Here is a 17,318-nt window from a genome sequence, read left to right as displayed (position 1 = left end):
TTTGAATAAACCTCTTCAAGCTTGGTCTATTCGCCTTTTTCTCTGTAACGGATGCCTAATTGAGGGTTCGGGCTGTTTATGCATACGCTTAATTTATGTATTACCTGGATTAAATAAACGCAATTCATTAGGCTGTGCAGTATATTATATGGGATCAGCAGGGGTAGGCTTGCTTCTCTGGGAGGGCAGGCTAAAGAGGGTAGGGGACCCCTAAGTGGGCTGTTTGAGCCATTTTTGAGCCTAAAGAGAAACGAGGGGAATTCAAAATGATGTAACAGGAGTGATATGCTAGTTACATCACGGGGGGCAGCGGTAATAGCGATCAGCAGGGGCGTTGATAGAGATTTTGGGCCCCATGAAAGCATATCATATTGGGGCCCCCAGTCCAGACCAATCCAGTTAAATCGTCCTAGTACGGCGCCCTTGCCGATCAGGTTGGGGACCGGAAAGCTTAAAGGTTCGCCTGTCGGGGGAGGAGGTATCCTCGGTTGCAAATTCTCACGCATCTGACGTGACACTCACGCTCACGCAAGAAATGTTACGGCAAATCTGTATTATTCCGTTATGAACCTGAAAATTGTTACATCAAACGCGTTGGTGCAGTTTCAAACCCTGCAGACCATTTAAAAGGCAACCCTGGTCTCGCACTGGGATCGGTCGCCCAAATTTAAGTTACATTGTAGGCCTATTATAACAGGTTATGATATTGTAACCAACATGTTATATAGATGGTGTCTAGTGGACATTTGATCTATGTGTTTTGTTAATAAAAAGGAAGTTGGGATTAGGTGGCAGGGTTCTCCCCAGCCCGCCAAATTCCGCCCCTGGACATTAGGCTATGTATGACATGGATTTAAAAGTTTTTCAGTTGTATCTCACCGAGATCTGATACAAACATGTCAAAAGCTCCATTACGCTTTCAGTCAGATCAAAGGGAGCTTGGCGATTCAAACGAATTACTATTTCACTGCAATAGGCTATCAATCGACCTCACGTGGTCAGTTCTCAAACACAGATTACAAGACAATGTGTGTTATCCTTACGTGTCATTTTTTTTTTACAATATTTCTCCACACTTGCGATTTTTGCATGTGTATAATAGTATTGTTTTTCTATTTGTTTGCGTTGTACATTTCGGCTTCAAAGCCTTAAATACAAACCATTTTAATTATAAATCTGTATTTACATAGTATATAATGTACATTAATATGGTGGTCTTGGGTGTTAGACATTACTTTGGTATTATACAAAAGGTACCGTCCGCTTATTTTTAGTTAGTAAAACGCTTTCTCCTTCTCCCTAGCCATGTAGGCTGTGTCGCTGTGTGTCTTTCATAAATCATTTGGGTAGATGAAGGATTAATAACACAATATTGGCATATTAAAATTATATATTATTATTACGTTATAGTTGCAGGAAAATCTTCATCCGAAAGTGACGGTTTTCTGATGATTTTTCCATGAAACAAACAATGAACCATGACTTTTTATTTGTGATTTTCTTTCATTTAGTTTAATTAATTTCATTTCATTATGTATCGATGTGAAGTCGTACTTTGACATATACATTTAGTTATGTCTCAGTAAGCGAGCTAAAAAGGTAAATTGTAAAATGTGTCGTACTGATTATTGATAAAGGGAAATATTTCGAAGTTTCATTCTTCGTCAAGTTTACATGTATGACAAATCGGTTAAACTAAGTTAAACTAAGTTGCAAAAATCTTCCAACCCAAATTAAGTACATGCCTAATTTACATTTCCTTTGCCCAAATATAAATAATAAATAATAAACAGCATGATACCACGGGTCCCGATGTGTGAAGAAGCTATGACACACATAACAGCACAATAATTCCTCATTTCTGGGCAGCGTCCCCATTACTCACTATTTCCACCAAATCCATAAAAATCACTACATCCCAGTTGGCATTTAGTCGGCTAACTGTGCTTTCGCTAAGAATTCCTGGTCAGCGGGCTCAGCAGAATCAGAATGCAGCCACTTACGGGCATTCATTTTTTTCGTATTAACGTGCTTTAAAAGGCAGCACCATTCTGCCGAGTTAAAAAGCGCTGTGAGATAAACCAGAAGCCGGTGAGCTGGGCATTGTTTTCTGAGGTTGATGCAACAGGATGACCTGGGACTATAGTGATATGCTTATAAATTCAATGCTCATTATTTCATATTTTGACCTAAACTGTGATTGCTTTATTAGTTCATCCATGACTCAGTTGAATTCTTAAAACAAATGTTAGTTGTGTGAAGAATTTATAAACTAATCCAAGTGAATGGATTTAAAAAAAAATACATATATCACGCCAATTATCCAATGGAAATTAATCATATAAAAATGAAAATTCTATTATGAATTGATTTTAAAACATGTTTTACAACTGTGAAATTACAGAATAGAATTATATTATATATACAGATTGTTTATTATTATTATTATTATTATTATTATTATTATTATTATTATTATTATGTCTATACCTTGCATTTTCAAAAAATAATAATTAATTACCGAACATGGTATATGTCTATACATTTTCTCTTTCCAAATTCATGCGATTTCACGATTCGAATTTGTAATAATTCTGCTGATTTGAACAACCCGTTAACAGGCTTGTAATGCACGGAACAATAGAGACACAAGCAGTTAACTTAACCTGATATAACCTCTCATGAACTGGAACCGGACTCTCGTTTAAAACGAGCGTTTAATGATACGAGCAACAAAAGGCAAAGGGCAGATGTCAAGAGCCGGGCTGTTCATCATTACCCCCCGCGCTGCCCTCTGACTCCCGGCGAGCTTCTCCCAAATCTCTCCGGTGGGACAGGGCTGACTCCCGGCGAGCCTCTCACAAATCTCTCCGGTGGGACAGGGCTGACTCCCGGCGAGCCTCTCACAAATCTCTCCGGTGGGACAGGGCTGACTCCCGGCGAGCCTCTCACAAATCTCTCCGGTGGGACAGGGCTGACTCCCGGCGAGCCTCTCACAAATCTCTCCGGAGGGACAGGGTTGCTATAAGTTTCTTATCAACCTAATAGAAACAAAGCGAAGCGTATTGATAAGGATGTGTCAAAGTAACAGTCCTAAATATACAGAAAGTTCTTTGTCTCAATTCTACGTGTGTTATAATTATGTATGGCATTGACAATAAATATTTACACTATAACTATCGGCTCTATTAATAAAATAATAATTTCATTGTAACAATAATTAATGACAATAGCACAAGAATACTGATTTCAGAAAATAAGGTAAAACGGAAAAAGTACAATAACTGAAAGAACTGTTGATAAACCACAATGGTTAAAATACCGGAATTGTCGGATTAGATTAGGTCTTCAAACCGCAGCATATTCATCTACCACGGCGATCCTAATATTGTGAGGATGACTGCAAATAAATCCGCTGTCAAATTAGGTAAAACGACACTTGGTAACGCTTCTGTTTCTGCTGTTTCTTTCCATTGAAAACTGCAAATGATTCTTATTTACCATTGTTTGTATTCTCATTATAACGACAACAATATTATAAATGATAACACCACACTTTGTGCTCTTTGTACTAATGAATTACTCCTAAAATTACAACAAGACCCATATTTATAGTAAGGGTCTTCTTCAAATTTTTGTTTTTACGGACGGCCAAGAATTGTGCAACTGTTCTACACAAATTACACAAAAAATTGTGAATGTCCATTTAGAATGTAATAAATAATTATGCTGCAATTTACAGTGAACTACAGTACATATGTTTACTGGGATAATATAGCAATGTCAATTCGATTCTGATCGTTGAGTCCGTACTAATAAAATTCAGAATTATCAAGTTAGCAGAAGCTGCATATGTATGCAATGCCCTTCGAGTGGTACCTATGCCTAAAATAATTATAACCTGCTTAAGTTATTCTTCTAGAAATGACAGGTCTACAGGGTCATTTTCACTTTCAAACGTCAACAACATTGTCCTACAAGAGAAACTGACTGTAACGGGAACTGCAAACGAATGACACCCGAGAGATGAATAATGGAAGGTCTTTATGAGAATAGAAATTATGACGAAAGAAGACTGATTAAATGATTCAGGGATCTGGCACATTTTTACCGCTCATCAACAGTAATGTGTTTTGTAACTACAGTTGAATATAGGAGTATATCTATTAATGTGCAAGGTAAAGCTATCATGTAGGCCTTTAAATAAGACCTCGGTTAGTTGAATGAGTTGGTGTTGGTCATTCGTAGTAGGCCTATCTCTTGTTCCGGCGATTCAGAGTCATACAGCAGAAAACATCTAGCAGGATTTAAACATAACTGAGAGCTCTGAGAAAACGCGAGGACCTCAGCCGGCGATGCTTCAAGTTTGATTCATCAGGGGGCAACGATGCCGTCACACTCAAGGAGAACAAAGGAACGTTAATGTGAGTCGACCCATGAATTTGGATGCAGTTAAATTTCAGGACACGTTCACTAACTATGTGACGGTGTTGAATAATAAAGACAAACAATAAGAGGAGACTGGGGGGGTCTTTTAGAGCTGGTGAGAAAATGCTCCGACTCAAAGTTGGCTTGGCGTCTTTATTTCAGCGCCAATGGACCAGAAACAATTCAATAGGAAATCCAGGGAAAGATTACCACGCGGGTCCCAGACTGTATTAATTATTAGTGATTGACCTAAATGTAGATATTATGCCGAATATCTTCAATATAATCGTACAATATGAATATGTAATACAATATACATATTATATATGCATTATTCATATAATATTTTCATATGCATATATATTATGTTCATATATACATATACATGCATACCTTAACACTAACAAGAACTGTGTAAGGACATTTTACTTCATGATGAACTGTTCTTTGGTTCATTCCATTTGTTTCATCGTCATACATTTCAGCCACGTGTGTATGATTTTAAAGCATTAAATCTGTTGTAATAATTACACATTAAAAAACCAACAAGTAGGGAAAAAAACTAACCACATACTTGCACTCACACACACAAAACATGCATAAATTATTCATAGATGAGAATATATACCCAGATATTAACTGCGATCACGTCAGAGAATAAGCATAATGATTTTAATCACTCATATCACTAATATATTTAGTTTCACATTACAGAACGCCATGTAATCGTACTAGTTATTTTTTGTGTGCGCCGTACTATAAGAATCAAACAAATTCTTATTGTTGGTTGAGTATCACCAACCGACCAATCAATCATCAGCCACTAAGGGAAATATTTCCACACATTGATGTCTATGTTTAATGTCACTGGCAGCTGTTTTGCATTACATAGCCTAATAACTCTAATATGGTTTATTTTAAAATCTCACAATCTAAATATTATTTTGTAGTTAATAAAATACTACAATTAAATAGTATTATTATTTCCGTGCATTGTTACTTTTTAGGTGAATACACTTTGGTTACGTCTGTACAAATCGTTGATACATGTGAAATCCAAATACAATGTATGCTCTAAATTTACAAATGAAATGGAATTTTAAAAATCAGGTTTACATACACATGTACGCACAAACACACACACACACACACACACACACACACCCTCTTCTTACCTGATTGGTCACTCAGTTGCCTGCCGCTAGGCTGACGTCATTGCAGGAGAGAGCTGTCAGAGGAGGAAGCGTCGAGAGAAAGACGAGAGCTTTGAGGGACTGGACAGCAGCGGGTTAGCTGTATGAAGATTAAACTGGACTTGGGAAGGAAGAAATGAAAATGACATAAAACAAGCAAGTTTATATGGAATCTAATACTAAGTTTAACAGAGAAATGACTATTTACAAGACAAATTTATCCAGAATGAAAATAAAATGCGAACTATTAAAACGCGAACCTTACAGCACTAAGGATTCACATCATCTTACCTGGTCTTTCTGAGGCTTCGGCATCTGCTCGGTGGTTTTGGTTATTCACTCAGATTTCGCTTCCACGCATCCCGCCTCATTCACGTTTACACCGGAGCTTTTATTGACGACCGCATCACGGAGGCTTTCTGGAGATGTAATGGAGAAATAATGCCCGGCCGAAGTAAGGACCTTTTATCACATTAGGCGTGGTAACTATATTTGTGGATGCGTTTTAACGCTTGAACTACATTTCCCGCGAAGCCTGTACAGTTTGCTATATCTTATGAATGGGTCACTGACTTTGTAAAATAACTCTGAAGCTGACTGAAAATGCACTCGCAAACCTCTGTAGTATGAATGACAACATTATAAAATGATTATTTTTTTGCGGCGTGATTTTTCATGCACCGTGTTTGCCCCCAAAGCAGCGTTAATAATCGTTATTCCGGCTGTCCAGTCTGAGGATTGCTTTTATTACAAACCGTAAGGTCTTACGATGTTACAGAGATGTAATCACTCCCGTCAATACAATGATTGATAATTTTATTTTATAAAAATCAGATACTGACTTTGGCCTACATAGGCTATATCTACCACTCAAAAAAGACAAGCAAAGCAATAGGTGGCGCATAATTCGTTGAAATAAAATTTGAATATTGCATCAAACTATCATAATCTACAAGTGAAACAATTCACCGTGGATTTGGATAAATACGGGACGGCTCAAAGGATAATTTATGTTTGTCTGTTCGCATATTCGATGTTTCAGATTTGGTGTTTTACTGATATGAGAACTTAAACATTCTTCACTCTTTTACACTAAACGTTGTAAATGTATTAAATCAAACGGCTCGTAGAGTATAATTTGATACTTACTAAAATTACGTAAAACGTCGACGCTTCGGATTTTTAACAACATACGTGTTTAAATAGAATGTGATTTTGAATGTAATGTGCACAATAAATCCCAAACCAGGCATGACAGATACCAGCCACACAATGTGAATATAATCAACAATGGGAATCAAAATAAAAGGACAAGCAGGCCTACTGTGTCCTGGAGCGATTCAGGCCTCATGATATATGCGTGTTAAAGGTTAAAATATAAAATAGGTTAGTTTTTTAAGCAACAAACAAGAGGTAATAAACTAAACATTCGCGATTATAACGTTTTATTCGCTTTATGTTGACGTAACAGTTACTTTAACAGAATAAGTTTTCAAAGTTTTCAGAGTAAAATTGGCATTGCCGCCTTATGACAATAAATATAGGCCTAATTCAAACGATACATTTATCGTTACGACTTCATATATAGGCCATTGTATATTTTTAATTACCCAGGAAAAATATGTGGTGTGTTTTGGTAAGATTTCAGGATTTGAGCTCAAATCACATTTGTGTGTATTCTGCAGAATTCATTGTATTAAATACGTGACCAATTTTTCGTATTTTAACGGAGGTCTTTTGAAGTGTAGCTGTTTTAGAAAGTGAAATACAGACAAAACGTATTATAGTGTTTCCGATTTTTAAATCTCCATTCAATAGATTAAAAAAATCATAATGCACAGAAAAAGGATGTACAAACTTTTTTAAAATTACCGCTCATGTTTCTGTTTTCTGTTTTTATCAAAGTTTTCTTACAACCTATACATGGCAAATATGTTAAAACATAGTAAAATCCTTTTATAATTTAGGGACAGTCAGTACTAAAAGTTCTATTGCATATCATTAAATAATAGTAATAATACAGCAATACAATGTGCAATTTGTCGTCCATTTAGTGTTCGACCGTATACACTGTTGGATCAAACATTATTTTAAACGTTTATTAGCCTTTTTTGATAGATTGGTATTAATAGATTTATTTTGCTACCTGTAACTGCATAACCCGGATAATGTGATAATCCACATGAACTATGAAATATTTAGCACTGACATTTGTACGTGGGACCAGGGGCGTCAGAAGCATTTTGAATGTGGGGGGGGGGGGGGAATACTGGCATAAAACTAATATTTATGAAAACGAATAATTATGAAATGTGAGGGGGACTCGTCCCCCTCAGATTTAATGGCGGCGACGCCCATGCGTGGGACAATATATTAGGCTACTTATTAATTTATTTTTGTTATACAGTCCAGTCAGTATGTATATGTGTGTATGCGGTTTTTAAAGTAATGTAACATAAATCGTTAATTGCAGCATAAATTCACAAATGAAAGTAGAAGTGGGAACTGAACTCCTAGTAAGAGCAGGGTTTGCATTGGCTAATTGTAAAATGATGTCACTTGGCGTTTGTTTAGCGCAATAAGAATAAAAGATGACGGTGAGGGCCGTGTTCAGCCTCTGCGGCACACAGGAGCCGTATTTGTATGTAGAAGCTTCTGCGTATAACCTTAAAGACACCTACGAACTTATGCTTACAGGTACGGGCACTAAATTATCCAAACATTTTCATCCCTTTCTCCAGATATATTTGTCGACCACACCCAGTTCCCGAAGCTGGCACCCATCAAGCCACTCTATACATAATGAAAGGATCGGGGGTGGATGGCTATCTTTGGTTATCTAGCTGTATGAGTGTTAGTCAGTCATCATAAAGCTAGATAACCGAATGTAGAAATTGCTCCCTAATCTGCGCCTTACTTAAAATGCAAAAACTCAGCGCCGAAGGACACCGCACGAAAACACCGCTCCAGGTAAGTTAACCGCTTGTTTAAATACTTCCCCCATAGATCGTGCTGTTGTTGCGCTACATAGCCTACTGTATCCATCTGACGCCCTTGTGTATCACTGTTTTACCGTTGCTGTTCATATTTCAAATGCCGATCGTATGTAATTGTAGGCCTAAGTATGTTTCCTAATGTATTAAATAATAAGTTGTATCCCCGAACCTGTGCTCGTGACATACCTGAAACTTTTGTAGGCCTACGTCTAGTTTAAAAGCAGAAGGAAGGTCCCATAAGGTTTACATTAAGAGAAGCTGTTTATTCTTTTTGCTCAGCTTGATCATATAAATTAACGTGATCATAGTAGACGTGCAATGACGTGGAAATGAATACATGTTGCTCAAAAGCAGGAGTGCTATCTCCTCCTGGGCACCTCCTAAACATCCTCACTTGAGGAGTGCTGGCCTCCTCCTATTCACCTCCTAAACATCCTCAATTGAGGAGTGCTGGCCTCCTCCTATTCACCTCCTAAACATCCTCACCGGAGCTGCACTTATAATATCTGACATATTCAAAAAAGAGGAACAAGACAATGAATGATTGATAAGCAGATTCTGTAAAACAAAATGACCACCCTCAAAAATATTCTTAATCCAAACTGGGAGAGTAGAAAATTTATAAAATGGCCGTCTGATTTCAAACAAGCGGTTAAGTAAATGTCCTTTGTACATTGCCTTAAAAGTATGTACCTGATTTTAAAAAGATTTGCATATTTTAATCTTGTAACAACTGACATTATCAACTGATTTGAGATGGATGAAGCTGGACCGGTGTGTATATAAATATATGTAAATATATATAGACAGGCACATATATATACACATACAGACACGCATGCACATATCTGTGTATGTATGTGAGCTTCATGGGTACAGTCCCCAGGTAGATGGCATGAGAGTCCTCAAACAGCTCACATTTAAAAAAAAACAGTGCTTCGGATTTCTAATGGCAGCCAAAATGATGTTGGATTGGCAAAGTGTGTGTGAAAAGGGCCCCGTCTCTAAGACTTGGCACTGGGAGCTGTCCGTTGAACTTTGCGCTACATGGTGCTGAATATTAAACAGTTCTGTATCCTAGGTCTGCTGTGAGCTTCTTGTTGCCTCAGACCTGGCAGTATCTGTGCGCATGATTTAAACAGTCTTTAATAAACTCACAATTCCTTGTGCTGCAAAATTGATCTTGTAATTAATTTTGTATGGTTATTTTTATTATTTTTTAAAAATAGCAAAATGTAAGCAATTATAACAAAAATGGCCATTACCAAGTCATCCGATTAAGAAAAAAAAAACTGAGAAATGGAATCTAGGTATGAAGTATTTCAGTGAGTGTGTGTGTGTGTGTGTGTGTGTATTATGTTTATATTACATTGTGAGGACCAAATCTGTGACTGCGATTAAAATGTTAAAAATAAAAAAATATTTTGTTTAGTTACAGTTAGTTAAGGTTAGGGCTGGGTAGGGGTTAAGGTCAACATGTTGGGATTAGAGTTTTCCCCATAGAAATGAATGGAGAGTCCCCACTGTGTGTGTATGTGTGTATGTATATATATATATATATATATGAATGAATTTGCGCGTGTGTGTGTGTGTGTGTGTGTGTATAAATATATAATATTGTTTTTTACATGAAATCTTGCCCTTGACAGGGTGAAAATATAAGCAACAAACAAGTCCTACACTTTTAAAATATTTTTCATGTGGTTTTAGATAAATATATAACTACATTATTAAAACACTAAAACTTTGTTTTACGTTAAAGATAAACATCTGTGGGTGTTTGCTTTAAGTAAGCTTAGGAATGTTATATTGAAAAACATTGCATTTATGAAAATTAAACATACATTTTCAGAGGTCCGCTACAAAAGTTACTGTATGTAGAAGTGGTAAGTCATTCATAGCCATGACATAATTAAGATGCGACTCACTGTCATTATTTGTTACATAATGATTTAAAAATTATTGAATGTCAAAGCATAAACAACCTATTCAGATGCACCTCAATGTTCCTGTTCTGACGTATCAAAAGCATGTTGTTGTCATTTAGTCCTCTTCAGTTCATTTGAGGTGATTTTAAAATGAAATGTTATTTGCTGCAAAATAGCTAGTTTTTCAGTTAGCATATATACACATAAATTGATCAAGCCTGTGGTGCTTTTTCTAATTAATATCTGCAATATATACAGACTTGGGTCTGTTGTGTTTTTTGTTTATTAGTGCTTTAGCTGATGCTGCACTAATAAATCAAATGAAGAAAGTGTGAAATTTCTGGAAGTAAAATGTTATTCTAAACAGGAAATTTGTTTATATTACGTGAAAGAATGGTCTTGCTTTGGTAAATATTCGGTTACAAATTAAAATTTAAAGCTGAAGGTATGGAAATAAGTGTAGGTAAAGGTGGTTTAGATAAAGGCGCTTAAGAAAGTGTCTTCTTAGATGAGGAGGGTCCAGGCCGCGTCTTTGCTGTCGGGCAGAAGCACCATCACTGCTCCATATTTCTATCAGTGCGATCTTTTAGTACAGGCTGTGCTAGACCCTACAGAGCATGAAGAACAGCAGAAAATGCTGTAGGTCCATGAGCAGAAGCTCCAGTCCGGGGTTTGGTGGGGAGTGGAGCAGACTGGGATCCCACCCCCCCCGGCCTCCCCCCACGCCCCCAGCTCAGTGCCAGCACATTCTAAATGACTACAAAGGCCATTATAATAAAAGTATAGCGAGGTGCTGACAGCGGCTCCGGTGGGACACAAACGTTTATGGGGTGTCCGGCCAGTGGTCTCCGGATCACATCACACAACCAGAGAGACATGCAGCTATACCAGTGAACAGACAGTAAAGCACAGATTTACATTCAAGGGAATCTCACTGACCTGGCCAGGCATGGGGGGGGGGGGGGGCACGGGTGGCTCCCCACCATTCTGGAGCGAAAAGCTGATGACATAATCCAGCGTTAGGAAATGGGTCTGAACTGACTGAAACCTGTAGGCAGCAGCTCATTTCAGCAGAACATGGGCTTTGGAAATGTATTATGTACAGTCAGGATGCTGTAAATGCATTTGTCGTGTTATACATATTTTATCCTGGTAATTCATTTGCTGAAAAAGAAGTCGACAGCCGAGGCAGGTTAATTGGTGCAAATGGCGGGACCGTGAAGAGTAATGGTGTGGCGTGGACCAGTGTTTTCTGCACAGAGTGAAATTACACGTGATGTACGCCCTTTGTGTTTCGGAGCCGCGCGTCGGGAATGCGGCTCCCCGTCGTGTGGGTGTGAGGCGCAGCGGCGGTACATAATCTCCGCTGACCTCATTTACAGGGTCCAACCCTGGGCTTGAATTAAAGAGGAATTTGTGGCTGTTCCTGTGGGGGCTCATGCATGTGTGGGTCCGTGCGAACCTGCAGAACTGGGACATGGGCCCTATGTTTTTTTTTTTTTCTCGTAAGATGCCGCTTCCCTCCTGGCTCCATCCATTCATTATGTCTCCCAGCTTTCCATGGTAATTACTGTCACACGGCGAGATATGCATGTGATCAAAATGAATGGAGGTGCCTCTCGGGGCCCGTGGGTAGGGGATCGCCGCAGAAACTGGCGGGAAAGCAACATACTATGTACCAATGCTGCCATTTTGGAAATGGGGATGGGGGGGGGGGGGGGAGGCACCTATTCATCCTCCTCCATCTCTCTGACAATAGTATGACTTATTTGCTCCTTCCAATAGGACATAGAAGAAGGGGGCTGTCACCATCGTGGGGGGGGGGGGGGGGATGGCAGTGAAGAAAAGCCCTGGAAGCAGACTGTTATTACCAAGCTGGTCCCATAGCAACCACCATGTGACCTATTTCCATAGATAAACCGCATGGTAAGGTGATGAGACACATGATGCTCCATGCTCTAGGGCCATAATCATGTCAGCCTGCAGGGGGAGCCGTGAGACGCGGCCTTCGTGTTTGGCTGAATAGGGCTGAGATGACCAAGGTCAAATTTGGGGTCTGAGTCAGAGGTCAAGATCAAGAGCAGCGTCAGCCCCAGTGGAATGGCGCTCTTCCGCGTCAGTGTTAGCCGTTAGCAGCTAGCGGGCTGCACCATTGCACTGTAATGCCCCACACCATGTTAACCCCTGACCGTAGCCCCCGTGTCACTGGTTATGTGACATTATCTGTGGGCTTTCTGACACCCCTGCACAATAGCAGCATTGTGAGCAGCCCCTGGCCCCCGGCCCGTCTGTCTCATTGTCTGGGCTGCAGACGTAGGGGGCTGGGTGGGAACCAAGGAGCAGAGCAGACATGAGCAGATGCTTACATTAGGAATGTCTGTGTCTGTGTGTGTGTGTGAACATGTTGGGGATTTGCTGTGATTGCTTCCATGTCTATACCAATACCATATGTAGCAGCTGGCACAGTAAAAGGGGTTAATGCATCCTGTGCTGTCAGTGCATACTGCCCAGCCTCCAGAATACAACACAGTAAGACGAAACCCTACAGCCTCCCCTGTTCACTCCAGCAGACTTTTACCTCCACTGCACATCCCTTCTTATGCGGGGATCAGCAGGATTATCATATTATGACACAGTGGCTTTGCAGGAGCCACCAAGGCCTGCTCTCGACCCAGATCCTGGCTGCTGCTGCTGCTGGAAGGCAGGCCACATAAGGCAGGCCAAGCATCTGGAAAAGATGCCCAGCAGGCCTGCTGTCTGCAGCCAGCTCAGCCAACCCTGTCCCGAGCACCTCAGCCACAAATCCAATCCTGTGCTTGAATCCCTCTTTGTGAGCATCTTCTGCGTTAAATCAAATGTGGTAGGAACAGTAAATGAGACTCAGAGAGCAAACCGAGAGCGCTTTCAGAAATAACGTCTGCAGGCATAACATAATAACATAAGGCCTAAAATTTGTGGGAAGCTGTTTTTTTTACTACTGCGTTTTTACTTTGCACTCATGGTCACCTGAAGAAGTTTTTGTTAAATACTGTTTTCGTATTGGTGCAGAGATGTCACACGGGTGTTTATTATTTTCATGTAACCACACAGGTAGTTCTGGCAGTCTAATAACAGTTTTATGCTTTGATGTTTTTTTAAACATATTAATAAATCTGTGTGCCTTTTTACTGATACATAAACAGACATTCTTATTGGCATAATTTTCTTTGGTTTGCAAACACAAGCACCTGTCCGTTAACAGCTTCTATAACTTAAGGGACTTGCCGCTTCCACTGACCAAACATTCTATTCTTATAGGGATATATTTTTAAGAGCACATTGCAATATTATTAAATGCTAATTGAAATAATTTTCTTCTGAAAAATGAACTGCAACTTGTTATTTCTATGATTGTGTTTTGTTTGTTAGCGTTGGTGTAAGCAAGATAAACTATTTCAAGCTGTGTGGTTTTATGGAAAAAAATCAACTGCAGCATTACAGCAAGTTGTAGTTGATTATTGTTGTGTAACTGCACACCTTGTCATGGATTATCCCTTGCTTATCACATGATTAATTTTAATACAGGTCATTCCATAAAACTATGTCCATAATATAGCCAATAGTACAATGCATATTGCGGAATCAGCAGATAAAGGATATTAAAGTAAAACCATAATGAGAACTTCCTTCATGTAGATCATAGTTCACACTGTCAGAAAAAAGTACCAACTACAATTACTTGTCACTTGGTCCCTTTGTTTCTGACATATCCAGCATGTAAACAGCTTCAGCACTGGCTGTCTATATCCTGCACACAGAGACAGTTCTTCATTCAGTCAGGGTCGATCTTTACCAGCCTTGAACTTCTCAGTTTTGGTGGGAGTGATGGGTCATGTAGCTGTTAAGTCAATCTATAATAAGCATTTTTTAATATTAGAGAATTATAAAAAGAAAAAAACATTAATGCTTTTGTTAAAAAATTAGAATTCATTTGTCAGTTTTGAAATGAAGTACCTCTCCTTAATTTGAACTGTTTGGAATTAATGACCTGCTCAGGAACTTTTGTAGCTGTTATAAAATTATTCAAAGAAGAAAGTCTAATTCATCCCTAGCGCTTTAGATTGTTCCGGTATTTTATGATGACAAAGCGGCAGCGATAACCGAGCCTGGAGAGCAGACCCCAGACCCCAGGGGGAGAGCAGACCCCAGACCCCAGGGGGAGAGCAGACCCCAGACCCCAGGGGGAGAGCAGACATGCGGCATCTTTGTCTGGCCTTGTCTGTGACTTGTTTAAAGTGCCTTAATCTCCCTGACAATCGTCCTTTCGTTTCTTCCTTCCCCTCTCATTCTGTCGGCGACCCGTTGTAGCCTAATCATCATGCGGGACAAGTTCACGTTCACAGCAGTAGAAATGCGACATCTCGTGGGACGCCTAGCTAGCCTAGTCTGCGCTGTTGCCAGGGGAGACGCAGGCAAAGGCAGCAATGCGCTGGTGAAAAAGCTGACCTGTCAAAGTGTCTGAGCCCCCAGCCGCCGCACCCAGATTCCAGTGAACGGCAGCAGGGGCCTGGGATACTCACTCTCAGGGAATACTCGCACTCAGGGAATACTCGCACTCAGGGGACACTCACTCTCAGGGAATACTCGCATTCAGGGGACACTCACTCTCAGGGAATACTCGCATTCAGATGATACTCACTCTCAGGGAATACTCGCTCTCAGGGAATACTCGCTCTCAGGGGATACTCGCTCTCAGGGGATACTCGCTCTCAGGGGATACTCGCTCTCAGGGAATACTTGCTCTCAGGGAATACTCACTCTCAGGGAATACTTTAAGGGGTTACTTATAGTTAAGGTTAGGGCTGGGTAGGGGTTAAGGTTGTTATTGTTGAGATTAGGGTTTTGCCCATAGAAATTAATTGACAGTCCCCACGAAGATATGAATACAAAAATTGGTGCATGTATGTGTGTGCGTGTGGAAACAGAGGTATATATATTGCATATTGGATGCACATTGATGAATGATATAAAATTATAGCTGATAGTGCATTGTGTCCAACTAGGGGAATTTTAATTTACTTTTTACTTTAGCATAATGTTATGTTGTTGGAATACAAACCATAAAATAAATAGCCAAAGAAATTTGTTTATAAATATGTTCACCTACAATTCATAACAGGTCAATGAAATTTGAGTTTCTGAATGAGAGTCTATGGGTATTATGTGAAATGCACGTTTTGTGTTTTTTTGTGAACCTGAGCTGAGTTATTAAATGGGCAAAGTCGGTTCAAAGAAGACCCAGCTTTACCGTGGGCCATTTCTTGGGGGTATCAAGTTAGCTTATGACTCTTATTATGTGCTTAAAGCAATCAAAGGACAGGCCACAATCCACCCATCCTACATCTGCTTATCCTGCTCAAGGTTTTGGGCTAAGAGTCTAGTCCAAGCAAGAGAGGGCCAGTCTGAGCAGCGCAAGCACACACAGCCATACAGAATGGGCAATTTTAAGATTTTGGTTAGAAGAGCATGTACAATCAGTGCACACAGAACAGGATTCAAATGCTACACATACAACTGCTAATTAAAGACAGGGTGTAATTGGGAGGCACAATGCACATGTGATTGTTTGTGAATGCACAGAGGAACTGCACACCCAACCGTAACAGTGCAGGTGAACCCAGGAAGACCGAGCTTCTCCTCAGAGGTACAGTGTGCATGGCTGGGAACATGTGCCGGCCTCCTGACTCACTCTGCCTCTCCTCTCATCCTGCTGGCAGGTGCAATGCACATCAGGCAGAGAGACCCCCGCCCCCCCCCCCCCATCTGAGTCACCGAGCTCATCATGGCAGCACATGGAGACTCTCCAGGGGAAGCAGGCGGTGAACTGCAGCTCGGGGGTGTATCCAGCAGGCTTTAGGGAGCTGTGGAGCAGACAATAAAGTGCGGAATCACTAGTGTTACATGAATTTCTTGGACTTGATGCACTGGTGCATGCTAGTGTGCAATGAGGATCATTCTCACTTTTCTTACTTTGAATTTTGATTAAAAAATTGATCGTCTTCTGGAATGATATAATGGAGACCATCTCCTTGATATGAAAATGTTTAGAATATTAGCGGTTGTATGGATATTTACAAATGTTTTTGTACGTTAAGTTTTGATTTCAGGGAAAAAATAAAGCATCATTCACATGCATCCGAAGACCAGTCTGACCAATTATTGTTCCATGTTGATGATGAGTGTAAATAAACCACATCCAAACACCTTCATGGAAAGAGGGCAGCTATTAGTAGAGACATAAATCCATCATCGGATCTGAGGTCTTCTTAACAGAAATCCTTGATTAATCGGAACTATCAAGTAAATACAACGCGTGGTTGTAAAATCCAACCTATTAGAAATCCCCACAGGACAGTTAAATGACTAGTATTAGAGGTAAAGTATCATTTTTTAATGTTCAGAATTTAAGCGCGTTACAGTAAGTAAACATATAAGCTCACTGCAGTAGGAAATGGGCCATCCGACGCTGTCTGTAACATCTGCATGCAGCCGGTAGTTTAGCACCCTGGACAGCGCCGCACCTGCCGCGCGGAGGTACCCCCGGGAGCTGTGGGGAACACCCTCTATTATATACGTCGGGCACAGCGCCACCTAAACCTGTCACAGTGCCATTGCATTTAATGATAAAATGTGTCATTTGGAATCAGCCCGTGAGGATTTGAAGGGAAATGCATGCGAATCATTTATACGAATACAAAAAGTATGAAAAGCATAAGAAAAAGTCAATTCCTGAA

At 39.9% G+C, this 17,318-nt stretch overlaps 1 long non-coding RNA gene across 1 annotated transcript; it reads left to right on the top strand.

Moving 5' to 3' along the window:
• The first annotated feature begins 5,674 nt into the window (after positions 1–5,674).
• On the top strand, positions 5,675–16,725 carry LOC111846745 (uncharacterized). Its single transcript, XR_002838945.2, has 3 exons — positions 5,675–6,075; positions 8,363–8,591; positions 16,302–16,725. It is a non-coding gene; the product is annotated as an uncharacterized lncRNA (long non-coding RNA).
• The last annotated feature ends 593 nt before the right edge of the window (positions 16,726–17,318 follow it).

This window comes from Paramormyrops kingsleyae, chromosome 13 (genome assembly GCF_048594095.1).
Source record: "Paramormyrops kingsleyae isolate MSU_618 chromosome 13, PKINGS_0.4, whole genome shotgun sequence".
Lineage (NCBI taxonomy): Eukaryota > Metazoa > Chordata > Actinopteri > Osteoglossiformes > Mormyridae > Paramormyrops > Paramormyrops kingsleyae.
The sequence above is the reverse complement of the archived record's forward strand: the minus strand, read 5'-3'. Positions and strand labels throughout refer to the sequence as shown.